The sequence below is a fragment of the Dermacentor albipictus genome, chromosome 9, assembly GCF_038994185.2.
Source record: "Dermacentor albipictus isolate Rhodes 1998 colony chromosome 9, USDA_Dalb.pri_finalv2, whole genome shotgun sequence".
Lineage (NCBI taxonomy): Eukaryota > Metazoa > Arthropoda > Arachnida > Ixodida > Ixodidae > Dermacentor > Dermacentor albipictus.
In genome coordinates, this window is record NC_091829.1 from 74,429,706 (window position 1) to 74,443,701 (window position 13,996).

The window sequence follows — 13,996 nt, forward strand, 5'->3', positions numbered from 1 at the left end:
GTGCTTGGTTGAAAGTTCACTTAGTACGGAATTAAGTTTGCCAGGGAATTCGGGGTTTCTTTGCGGGGGTCTGTAGCACATGCCTAGTAAAACGGATTGGGGTGTAGCTTGACATTTTATCCATAGTGTCTCGAGATCGGATGAAAGATTGATCAATGTGGATGGTAGTTCCTGGCTAACTCCTCCTCCCTTTCTGCCATCGCGGTCCTTGCGGAATACTTGAAAATTTGGCAAGTCAGCCAGCATCTCGTGATCAGTGACGTCACTATTAAGCCATGTTTCTGTTAATACGAGTAAGTTGCTGCTGGAGGATGAAACAAGATTAGAGACGAGTTCACGTTTTGAAATAAAGCTGCGAATATTCGTAAAAATCGCGGAAAGATATAGGGTAGTTTGCGGTGCTGATTGGGGTGTTCTTGAGGATAATTGACATGGTGGTGATTGCTGTGTTAGTTCCTTTACTGTCTGGGAGGTGCTTGTTGTTGTTGCCGGATAGCGGAAGATTAGCTGGTCTCATTGGCCCTTGCACAATCAGTCTGATTTCGGTGAAGGTGCAAGGGAGAAACCATTTGATAAAGCATAATTCCTCGCTATTACAGCGTTCTTTTTTTTAATGCTTCTTTCACTGTGGCACTTTGTTCGATAGCCTGACATCAAAAGAACGGTGTAACGCAGTGCATGTTATTGCTACAGCGATGTTTCGAACCATATGAGGTGAGTGATTGCTGCAGGTACTCTTACTGTAGAAGCAGTTTAGCTGGTCGAGACGAACAAATAAACAAAATAATTGAGATTTTCAACATGCAAGTGCAACACCAAATGCAGCACCTGCTATTGCCACACTAACCTCCATGCCAGTTTAATTAAGTTGTCGTCCCTGCTGTGAGAGAGCTTACTAATAGAATCTCTTATTTCTTGCAAAGTTGCATCCCCTCCTGACGAACATAAGCGAAGGAAACAATGACGGCAACAAGTCGCATCCCCTTCTTCACGTTTCATTCTATCGGGCACGTCGCACTTGGAGGTTATTTGCAAGTTCTACGTTTGCATTTGTAATTAGGATTTGTATTTTTTTAGTATGAAAGTTGAAGCTGTCCTTTGGCGGGGGCCAAATCCAGATGAGAGAGTTTTGAAGATTTATCTCTGGTATAGCGGGGATGACATCTACGGAAAATCGGCGAATTCGTCACCAACTCATTCAAAAGATTGTCATTTCAAATAACTGCTGTCATTTGGGTATATTCCTAACAACATAAAATCAGCACCCCTGCTTACAGAATTTACATAGTGGCTCATCTGCCTGCATATTCGTTTTAACGAGTCGTACTTGATTATTTCTCCCAAGGCATACGTTAGTTAAACCGCCCGGTTTCTTATAAAGGAAGCCTTAAACGTACCTAACGAAGTTAGGCGCATGTTGTATGAAGACTTGGAGCGTAACGTAGCTATCGGTCGACGTCACTTTTTCCAAATTTAAATACGGATGACAAAACGCCCATGATGTTTCCTTGTGTCAAACGCCCATGTTATAGACATAGAGTTGACCAGTGGATTGTGCATATTGATTTTAAGTCCGCTTTCAAAGTATTTCATGCATTTCCATAAGATGCCCTTCTATTTCAGCCCTCGAGATTGTACAACTTACGAAAATCGCTCAATGAAATTAAATTCCACTGTATACTTGCGCACGGCGTATGGAAAGCAATAAGCTTGCGGTCGCTGAAGAAAGAGTTGCCTTGCACGATAGCACCACTGTATGCATTGCTTTTTGAAGCCAATACATACTCACCCCTTTCTCACGTTACACGTAGTGTGTGTGTGTGTGTGTGTGTGTGTGTGTGTGTGTGTGTGTGTGTGTGTGTGTGTGTGTGTGTTTGTGTGTGTGTGTGTGTGTGTGTGTGTGTGTGTGTGTGTGTGTGTGTGTGTGTGTGTGTGTGTGTGTGTGTGTGTGTGTGTGTGTGTGTGTGTGTGTGTGTGTGTGTGTGTGTGTGTGTGTGTGTGTGTGTGTGTGTGTGTGTGTGTGTGTGTGTGTGTGTGTGTGTGTGTGTGTGTGTGTGTGTGTGTGTGTGTGTGTGTGTGTGTGTGTGTGTGTGTGTGTGTGTGTGTGTGTGTGTGTGTGTGTGTGTGTGTGTGTGTGTGTGTGTGTGTGTGTGTGTGTGTGTGTGTGTGTGTGTGTGTGTGTGTGTGTGTGTGTGTGTGTGTGTGTGTGTGTGTGTGTGTGTGTGTGTGTGTGTGTGTGTGTGTGTGTGTGTGTGTGTGTGTGTGTGTGTGTGTGTGTGTGTGTGTGTGTGTGTGTGTGTGTGTGTGTGTGTGTGTGTGTGTTTGTGTGTGTGTGTGTGTGTGTGTGTGTGTGTGTGTTAGAATGACACGAGACGAGCGCTGGTCTCTCTAACTCGGTGTGTTCCATTTTTTTTCGCGCTGAATTATTTAGTATGCACCCGTTCCAAATCCCCCATCTTTCTGCCTTACTCCAGTGTGCATGTACGCACGTATGTATGTATTTACGATGGTACGGCGGACACGGGAGGGACAGTGAAGGCAGGCGTCCGAAGCTGCGCATGGTTCTTTGTGTGGTTGAGCGCATTCCCTGGTGCGCTGTTTTGATGGCAATCTGCGACGGATGCATAGTTGGGCGAGGCGAGATGACTCGTCGTTTCACGTGCGCTGTCTTGCAGCGTGCCTGGTGTTGAAGGTTGTGTAAACTCACGCGTCGGACAGGCGTTCACGCGAGAGGCAGCTCCAAGTGTTTGACTCCGGATGCCAACGATCATCATGACAGCGTTGCTCATGTTTGCCTTGGTGGGCGTGACATCTTGCTTTGTAATTTGTTGAGTTAGAGAATATTTACTGTGAATTACGTAGCCGGTAAAACTACGAACCTTACTATGTGCAGTTGTCTAACACTTCGGTGTCACAATTAAATGCTTCGCCTGTCCGACAAACTGTGGCTTTCTTTTTTTACACAAACTGGTATTTAAGCACGCATACTTATATTCGATAGGACAGGGGTATGGCATGCGTAATTTTTCAAGAAATCCTCACCGGGCCACATATATGTTAGTTCGCCCACCAAAAACAATCTCAAAAATGGTCAATATTCAGGGACTCGAAGAAGCTCTGTAGTTGTTGCTATGAGTCCTTTGGCGTGGACTACGTGATCAAATGATATTCGACATTAGAGAACTAATCCACACCTTGACTGGGAATGGTCACCACGTGACATTTCAGTGGCTTTCAAGTCACTGCAGCGTCATAGGGAACGATCACGCCGATAACGCTGCTCGGTCGGCTCTTCAAGGCGACGAAGAGGAACCGATACCTTTATAAATGGCATATCCCGTTAGAAAACTTTGAATGCTCACACGTGACATCACGTTCTCCTTGTGGAACGCAGGAAGGTTTCAAAACAACCGGCTGCACAACCTAGACTCCTCTCTACGCCTTTGCATTCCAGCAGGACTCTGCCTTCGCGAAGCTACCCTGCTTTGTCGAATATGGCTATGAGTGGATTTCACTAAGTGTATTGCATGCCGAATCAGATGGATCGATGACGCCTCGTGCGATGACTGTGCTAGCGGGGAGACTCTTCGACACTTTCTCTGTGACTGTCCACGCTACAATTTACAGAGACGATCGCTCGCAATCACGACAGCGCGCTCTGACCAAAGGCCTATCACTGACGAACGTTCTTTAGAATGCCGACATCACAAGGGATCGCAGAGGAATGCGACGAGGGCATTGTTGCAGTTATTAAGGGAAGCAAAATTGGACAAGCGGCTGTAGACTAAACAGAATGCTGGATGCGACACTGTAGTGGAGGCTAGCTTGCAGTAGCACACACGATTGTTCCGATTGTAAGCCTGGACTTGTGCATGTTAGGTTGTACGCTGCACCTGCCTATACGTTACTGGCACTGTACAGACTGGGCACGTAGCAGCCAGCGGTAAATGCAACCAGTTCCACTTTCATGCCGCAGTCGGTGTAAGCGCCACGCCGGCTCGAAGCGTTCTAACCACAACTTCCTCCAACCTAGTGAGGTGAAGGGGTAGGCAGGAGACACAGGGTGGGATAAGAGCACTAGCCCACGCAATATATATAATGGCTGAAGCTTACGCTTTTGAAACTTTGCTCGCTCATAACGCTAGAAATTGTAGCGTTGGGTTTTACGCGCCGAAATCCCGCTTTGGTTATGAGGCACGCTATTACGACTTTACCAATTGCGATTTTACCAGAGTGATTTTTCCAGTGTGGGGGTCTTTAATATGGACCCGAAATCCAAGTACACGCGCAATTTTTTTTCTTTTGTCTTCATTTTTTTCGTTTCGTTTTTCCATTTCGCTCCCGTTGACGTTCGGCCGCCGCGGTCACAATTAAATGGACGACTTTGAGCTCAGAAGTGAAACGCCTTACGCACTAAGCTGCCGCAGCTGGCATCACACACAAAACAGGCAGCAACGTTCACCTGTGGAGTTAATATAATCAACTCTTGCGTCCACACATTGAAATCTGCAACTGCAAGGATGCCGTCACGCGGCTACCTTGCGCAACCGCGCATGCGCCGCCGACGAGATGCTATTCGGACGAGATGCGCAGTCAACGCGACACGGAGCCTCCCCACATTATGGTTGCGTGATCTAGTTCAGAGGCCTGCAAAGGTATCATTTAACGCATGATATAACTTTGCTAAATATTTTATGAGTGGCCAATCGATATTTCTAAATAAATACACGTAATGAGCTTTACATATTGTTCGTAATGTCGCGAAGCACTTTGAGCAGTAAGCGTTCGCGACTAGAACGTTGGAGCAGCGAGAGGTAGTGTAGCGGACCGAGCACCGAAACAAGGTTGTTCTTTGTCGTCGTCGTTGTCTCTCTCTTAGCCACAGCCCCACTGCTCCCTATTTTACAGCACAGTTATCTCCCCCGCGGCAAAGAAAGCCGTCCCGGTCACCTACGGGTAGGACAGCACAGGCGGATCATAGTAGGGCTTGAGACGCTGGGCATGCACAATTTCGCGTCCACGGCGGCGATGATCCAAAGGTAGCTCGAGGGGTTCCACAATATAGTTGACTGGAGACGTTTGTTTGATCACGCGGTATGGGCCCTGGTACTTCGACGCGAGTTTCGGTGACAGTCCAGTGGTAGAGGCTGGAACCCAAAGCCATACTAGCGAGCCAGGAGCATAGGATACAGGAGCATTGGAACTTTCTCGATGGTGCTTCTGGCGTTGCTGGTCTTCTGACGTAAATATACGGGAAAGCTTGCGACACTCTTCTGCGTGTGCAGCAGCTTCGGATAGGGTAGTTGTTTCCGTGGAGTCAGGGCGGTACGGAAGGATAGTATCCATGGTGGAAAAAGGTTCGCGACCGTACAGGAGAAAGAAGGGCGAAAATCCCGTGGTAGTCTGCGTGGCGGTGTTGTAAGCGTAGGTCAGAAAAGGTAGCACATGGTCCCATTTGGTTTGCTCGGATACAACGTACATGGCCAGCATGTCACCAAGAGTGCGATTAAAGCGCTCGGTGATGCCATTAGTCTGCGGATGATACGCAGTAGTGGTGCGATGAATGATGCGGCATTCTATGAGGAGAGCCTCGATGACGTCGGAGAGGAAGACGCGGCCTCTGTCACTGAGTAATTCCCTGGGAGCTCCGTGGCGAAGGATGATGTGGCGCAGGAGAAACCAGGCGACGTCACGTGCAGAAGCGCTGGACAAAGGGGAAGTTTTCGCATAGCGCGTAAGATGGTCGATGGCCACGATTACCCAGCGATTGCCATCTGATGTGGTTGGCAGAGGTCCACAAATGTCGATGCCTACTCGATCAAAAGCATGTGCTGGACAAGGCAGAGGCTGCAATGGGGCGGTTGAAAGACGAGGGGGATCTTTACGGCGTTGGCAAACCAAACAGGAGCGGACATAATGATGGATGAATCGATACATCCCCCGCCAGTAGTAATGAAGGCGTAGACGCGCGTATGTCTTCAGTACCCCTGCATACGCGCACTGGGGATCGTCGTGAAACGCTGCGCAAATATCCGAACGCAGGTGTCGCGGGATGACAAGCAACCATTTGCGGCCGTCCGGGAGGTAGTTGCGACGGTACAGGAGCCCGTCGCGAATGGAGAAGTGATGTGCTTGGCGGCGTAATGTGCGATTGTTAGTGGGTGTCGATGGGCTGGACAAAAAACGCAGCATGGACACAATCCATAGGTCTTTCGTCTGCTCCAGAAGAATGTCCGTGGCAGCAAGGGAAGACTCGGACAATGAGGCTTTCGGGAAGCTAGCCTCGTCTGTTAGTGGCGAACGAGACAAGGCATCCGCATCCTGCCCCCGCATCCGCGGGGGCAGGAGAATATGTCGCAGCTGCTTGCGGAGGTGATGGAAAGGCGCTGGTAAGTCCGGATTGATTACCTGCAGAAGGAGGCCTTGGATTGGCGACAACGGCAGCGTACGTAAGTGGCACAGGCGTAGGAGGCGGTTGATGAGCAAGTGGTACTGCGTTAGCGACTTGTTATTGTATCAGGTGACGGAGATCTGGAGACAAGCGTGGCTCTGAGGCTGGAGCGACTGGCAGAAGAGAGAGTTGGCGCGCCACTTCTTCTCGTACAAACTGCTTGATGCTGTCGAAAAGTTCTGAACTGCAAGGATTTGAAGTGACGCCATCACTCATAGCTGAAAGCGCGACGTCCGGAGCGAGAGCTCGGCGCGTAGAAAGCCGCTGTTTGCGCAGCTCCTCATAGCTCTGCATGGCAAAGCGCTATGATGTCGTTGACCGTCTGAGGATTCCTTGCCAAGAGCATTTGGAAGGCGTCGTCTTCGATGCCTTTCAAGATGTTCTTGACCTTGCCATCTTCGGTCATAGCAGGGTCTATACGCCGGCAGATGTCAACTACATCTTCAATGTAGCTCGTAAAAGTTCGCCTTTTGTTGGGCACGACAGCGAAGCTGTTGTTCAGCCCGAAGTTTGCGCACAGCAGGGCGACCGAATACTTCTTGAAGTGCCGTTCGGAATGCTGACCAGGTGGAAAAGTCAGCCTCATGGTTGCGGAACCAAAGATGGGCGACCCCGAAAGGTAGAAAGGGACGTAGCCAAGCTTGTCAGCATCAGACCATTTGTTGTGGGCACTCACTCGGTTGTATGATGAGAGCCAGTCCTCGACGTCATGATCGTAAGTTCCATTGAATATGGGAGGATCCCGTTGGCGTGGCGCACCAGGACAGATGACTGGAGGCGGTGCCATGGGTGGCGCGGTAGGGCTAGTCTCCTCAGGCATGGGAGAGGTGACAGGGATCGTTCGGCTTCGGAGTTCCAGGTTGGCAATAAGTCCAGCACCTCCACCAAATGTCGCGAAGCACTTTGAGCAGTAAGCGTTCGCGACTAGAACGTTGGAGCAGCGAGAGGTAGTGTAGCCGACCGAGCACCGAAACAAGGTTGTTCTTTCTCGTCGTCGTTGTCTCTCTCTTAGCCACAGCCCCACTGCTCCCTATTTTACAGTACAGTATGGACGTTCTCGTATAAATGCTACTTTTCGCATCATTTATTGCGGGCCTGACAGAAATGAGTGGCAAAACCTTGGCAGTGCCTTTGCGGTTGCCACTTCTCGCAGATGTAATGTAATGTTTTTAGCGGTAAAAGTTGTTGTGTTGTGTTATGTTATTATGTTGTGTTGTGCCTCACGGCGCTAATAAGCTACGTAGTGAACGCGCAAATACACTTGATGTAACGAAACGAGAAGACTAGTATTTTTCAATTGCAGAAAAGGTCTCCATATAAAGACGCGGGCGGCGGATATACTACATTATTATTATTCAATCAACAAATGAATAAGCGCTCTTCGGTTCGGTAACAGAAGAGCAACTTATGTTGAGGCGCTTGGGCAACTATGGAGTTTGTGAAACATATCAGGGCCGGGCTTTCCATTAGGTCGTTGGCTCCATAGACAGTGTGGACATAGTTGCCCCCATTTTAAATACTACGAAAATAAAACCAGAGGAGACACCCGGCACACAATGATAATGAACAGGCAACACGTCCCGTCTAGTGTTCATCCCGTCCGTTAGCTGACGCGCGCATCGGAAAATAAAGGGAAAGGAATTCTGTGCAACGTGCCAAGAGTGCGCTTTTCGTTACGTAGTTGCCTCCATGGACACTGCAGCTAACGTATCCGCTTTTTAAATACGTAAACTTACTAATAGAGAAAGAAATTAAAGAAGAGGGGAAACCAGGCAAGCATTGGCAACAGGCAACACGTCCCGCCTAGTGTTTATCTCATCCGTTAGCTGACGGGAGGAACGGCAAAAAAAAAAAGAAAGGATGTGAAATGAATTTTTCCTAACGTACCAAGAGTGCGCTTTTCCTTAGGCTGTGGCTCCAATGACAGTTCCCCCTTGGTCTCTGCTTGGTTAAATACTAGAATTCATGTATTCTTCTCCCCGTAGCCGTTTAACCATAGAGAAATAAATTAAACAGGGAACACTAGGGAAACACTGGCAACTGGAGACACGTCACGCCTAGTGATCATCCCATCCGTTAGCTGACGCGACCACCGAAAAAAACAGGCGAAATGAATATAAAGGGTGTTTTATTTTATTTTACTCGTGCTCGCTAAAACGAAACAGTTTACCCATAAACGAACTTATTGGCGACAGAAAACACGTCACGCATACTGTTAGTCTCAACGGTTAGCTGACGCGTGCACTGGGCAAAAATATGTGAAAGGAGTTTAAACATCGTTTTATTTTTTTATTCTTTCCCGCTAAAGCTAAAAACTTTTGCCTATAAATGAACTTATTCTTCGTGACTTATTTTTATTGCCCTACCTGAAAACAACTTAGCAGCACAACTTACGTGGCATATGCATGCGTTACGCGCCAGACATGCCACCGAAGCGAGCGAGGCCGGCTGCATACATGAAGTTCACCTGTTCGGTGACTGATAAATTTTAGATGTATTCTGTTTCTTATGCTGCTCGCGTTTTCTTGAGTTCGTTGTATACTTCGTTGTACAATCGGCGCCAACGCACGATTGAACTGCACCAAGGTAAGAAATTTTGTTTTTCAGTCTGCGACGCATTTCAACCAATTTAGGCTTTCATGGCATGCAACCGAGAGTTGTGACGCAGTAAGCGAAAGACACCTCGGCTGCCTTGGCGTAGTTTATTCAAGTCGATGACTTCACTTGCCCCAATTCTTCAGCGCCATATATAAGTGTGCAACGAGCTTGCGCATCCAAAGGTGACTCGTCGTTCAATTATAGGTTCGTATATTGATACTCTGTATACCACAAAAGCTGTGAATCGAGAAGACCCAATTATCCGTGGCCTAGAAAAACGCGACAGTGGTTTATAAAACACTTTTACGGCACTTTCGACATTTTCGCTAGGATTCATATTCATAAACGTATGGAGCATTGTTATAAAGGGTGCCTCACAAGGCTGTGGAATACAGACAAGCGAGACGCCTGGATCACGCAGTGGTAATTGTGTTTGAAAAATATCAAGCGGCTGCATGCAGCCAGAAGGGCTGGAACTTGAAACAGAGCCCGCGCGACGATCCTCTTGGGGAGCCCTGCTCTCTGCCAGAGAGTCAAGCTCATTATAGCAAAAATTTATGTTGCGTAAGACGCACTCTCCGCAGCGTCACTGATTGTGGCACGTGACTCATGTATATAAATCGACGCAGAACGAGATGTACCACAATATTACGTGCATAGTGCCTCAAAAAATTAATAGAACGGAAGAAAAGGGAGCCGCGGGTAATGACGTGAACGTGATGGGGTCTCTAACTGCAGCATATGTGAGAAGGCAAAGCAGGAATCTGGTGAATCAAGCGAGAAAGAGTGCACATGAAAGTTGGGCACACAATGAACATGGTTATGTTAGAGGAAGGGAAAGGTGCCAGGGGGGTTCACTGCTACACTTGCGTACACTAGTCTAGGCTTAGAGAGAAAGAGTGTCAACGTTTGCGGCGAAGCTGCAGCCTTCTGACAGCACAGCAACGCGACATTTGAATTTTTCTCATTGAGTGTAATTAACCCCTTCGAAATACTTTTACCGTAATAAGCTCCCTTCGTGGCTAACCACAGCTACTGGTCTAAAGCGAAATTTTGCCGAGGGGCCTAAAGTACTTTAAGTAAGATTGTAAGCTACGCAAAATATCCAGAACTAGAGTGTGTAGTTGCGAGAAAAGTATTGCAGACATAGTTTTTACTTTCTTATATGAAAGTTGAAACTCCTTCGGTGACGTGAAAAGCGTGGTTGGACAAATCTGAAGATTTATTGCTCTTGCGGTAAGAATCTTATCGCCTGAAATCGTCATGCAATGAATAGATGACTTCGTCACGCAATCATTCAACAGACTGTCATTTTTTAACCACTCTCAGACAGTTATATTCAGGCCAAATTAACATCAAGGCCTAAGCTTGCAGAATTTACTTAGTACCTCACCAGCCTACATATTCGTTTCAACGAGCCGTACGTGACTATTTTCTCCCAACGCGTGCGTTGCTGACATTGCATGGTTTGGTATAAAGAAAACGTTAAACTGGTCTATCTAAGTTAGGCGCTTGTTGTAAGACGACATGGCACGTAGCGTTGCTATCGCTCGACGCCACTTTTTTCAAAGTTTAAATAGGGATGTCAAAACAGCCATGAGGTTTTCTTGTATCAAGGGTTCATTTCGTAGATGTCGAGTTGCACTGTGGGTGGATCGTGCATATTGATCCCAAGTCAGCCTTCAAATCAATTCGTACACTTCAAGGAGACGGCTTTCGATGGTGGCCCTCGACATTGTACAAGTTGTGGACATTCCCCAACGAAGGAAAAAAATTAAATTTCTACGGATGCTTTTGTGGATACTGCGTGTGGGAAGCAATATGCTATGCAATATGCTGTGTTTGTGTGTGTGTGTTTGGGGGGGGGGGGGGGAGTATGGCGGACATGGGACGGGGTGTGAAGGTGGGCGCCTGTGGTTGCGCACTGTTCTTCGTGTTGTTGAGCGCATTCCCTGGCGTGTGTGGTATCCTGGAGGTAATCTGCGGCGGATGCATAGTTCGGCAAGCAGAGCCGGCTTATCGCTTCGCGTGGCTATCTGTCAGCATGTCTAGCGTTCGCGATCGCATAATCTCACGTGTCGGACAGGAGTTCGAGCGAGCGCCAGGTTCCAAGCGCTTGACTGATTTTGCCGACGTGCATCAAGACAGCGTTGCTTGTGGTTGCATTCGTGGTTGTGACATCCTGCTTGCTAATTTATTAATTAGAGAATGTTTACAGTGACTTATGTAGTCGATAAAACTACAAACCTTGTTATGTGTAATAGCCTAATACTTTGCTATCACAATGAAAGCCTTTGCTATTCGGGCAAAACTGTGAACTATTTTTACAAGAAACTGGTATTTAAGCAAGCAATCTTAGATTAGATTGCACAAAGGCTATGGTACACGCAATTTTTAAAGGAACTCTCAGCGTGCACACAGCAATGTTTGGTTATACGTTGGAGGTGGTTACGTGTCATCTAATCAGCGTTCTGCCGCAACAATTGCAGAGATAGAAATATTGGAAATGGCGCTAAGCCGTGAATGCAGGATCGGAGCATCACCGCCAAAATGCACACTCTCTTCACATGCACCGTCTAGCTTCCGCAAGCGAAATTAATTACCTACGTTCTTCGATAGCGGAGCCGTGAGGAATTTGTCACGCGCCGCGTCTTCTTTTATTATTTTTTGACGCGTCTTTGCTGAGTGGAGCACTTCCAGGGACGGTCTCGCGCTGCGGGCGAGAACACTTCCTTCGCCAGAACACTTCATCAGCGCCGTAATCACTAGCAATAATGCAGGCGGGAGAGGATGAAAGAGCATGATTGCGGCGCTTGAACACTTTCGAAAACGACATAGTTTCGTTCTATGCTCGCGCGGCTGCGCGACGTGGGAACAAGCAGACTAAACCGAAGTACATCTCTCTTGCCATGCGGCACGAAATAAATAAAAAAAACGTGGAGGCAATTGGTTTGTATGTTTCACTATTTCTCTAAACTCTAAGTCGCCTGCTTAAGCAACCTAATAAGCAAATAAACGGTGCGGCCTTGAACAACTTCTTTAGTCACGTGTCACTATGAGCCAAATCACAGCGCTGCCATGCACGTAGGCGTCCTTACGCGACATGTATGCTGACTCTCTAGGTGGGAGGACGGCGCCCCCGTGGAGAACGGTAAACGGCGTTTTGTTTTGAAATTTAAGCTATTGGGCATGACCTGATGGGGACAAGTAAATTCGGGAGTATGCTTCCCGGACTCACAGCTATACAACAGTCAGCGGCACAACAACAACAATACGCAACTCAACAACAACACTCTAACACTCAGTTGGCGGAACGCATCATGAGGCTAGAGGAACGCATACTAGCACTGGAAGCTCGTCAGAGCCGGCGCCCCAAGAAAACAGCTCATCAGACCCTACCAGAATTGCCAGATTCTCTGGGCTCCCCAGAACCCCATCTTGTGCACGCATCACCACCCCTTGATATCCAAGATGGCTCCGCCTCAACATATATGCAGTAAGCGCGGGGGCTCCTCAGGCGAAACCACGGTGTGGCAGTGGAATTGCCGGGGCTACAAGAACAAGTATGGATCACTGATACAATACATCGCTACATCAACAAGACCACCCGAAATCATCGCACTGCAAGAAACGAACACACACGTCCGCCTACCCGGATACGTCACTTATGGAATCGATACAGGCAGCAGCCTTCACACCCTGGTCAGTAAGAAGCTAGTGGCCGTTCAACACCATCTCCAGCAATCCGACCCGCTTGCCATTCTGCTCGAAATTATCCCACAGGCAACAAAGAAGAAGAGTCCCATGTTTGTTCTAAACGTCTACTGTCGGCCGAAAAGCGCGCCATCGGTCCTCAAACTGGTTTTGGAGCAAGCCACGCACGCAGCACGCAACCATCCGCTTCTAATTGTGGGCGACTTCAATGCAGCCCACCCCCTCTGGGGTTATACGTACACCAACCCCAGGGGAAACATGCTTCACAAAGTTATTGAGGACATGGATCTCACACTCGTCACCGATCCAAAGAATAGCACGAGGCTCGGCACAAGTGTTCAAAGAGACACGAACCCCGACTTAACCCTCACCAGAAATATCCCCCAAGCTTGCTGGACCAATCTGGAGGAGTACCTAGGCAGCGACCACGCGCTGCTAGCCACCACTCTCCATGGGCTCGAATACAAAGCCAGGATAGGCACGGCTCGCCTCACGGATTGGACCAAGCTGCGGGAGATAAGAGAAGAAAGAGCTGCGAACGAACAGAGCCAACAGCTTCAGTCAATTACGGACTGGATCACTCAGCTTCAGAAGGATGTGAAGGCGCACACCAAAATGCTTGAAACATCCACCACCACTCCAAGCATCGACGCTCGCTTGCTCCACATGTGGGAAGCCCGGCGTAGCCTGCTGAAGCGTTGGAAAAGGCAAAGATTAAATCGCAAGCTCAAGAGGCGAATAGCACTACTCACACAAGAGGCTGCGGAATACGCTACCACACTATGCCGAGAGAATTGGCTATCCCTCTGCGACAGCTTGAGAGGAAGACTGAGTACTTCCAAGACGTGGAAGTTATTGAGGTATTTAATCAACCCGGCCAGCAGCAAAACGGAATCCCACCACAATACGGCCCGAGTAATTCACCAATTTCCTGGAAATGAGGCGGACCTCCTTTTGGCTCTCAAAGCCCAGTACTTCCCCACACAGCCATCGGAGCCTCTGCCACCCTACACCGGCACCCCTAACGAGCTCCTAGATGAGGACATTCATCTACATGAGGTAACAGCGGCGATAATGGGCTTGAGACGCCACACAGCCCCGGGAATGGACCAAATTACCAATAAGGCACTCGTAAACCTTGACAGCCCCTCGCTACTAGAGCTTACCGCTCATCTTAATGAAGTATGGAGGAAAGGAAACCTTCCCGAGGACTGGAAAATAGCCGAGGTTCGT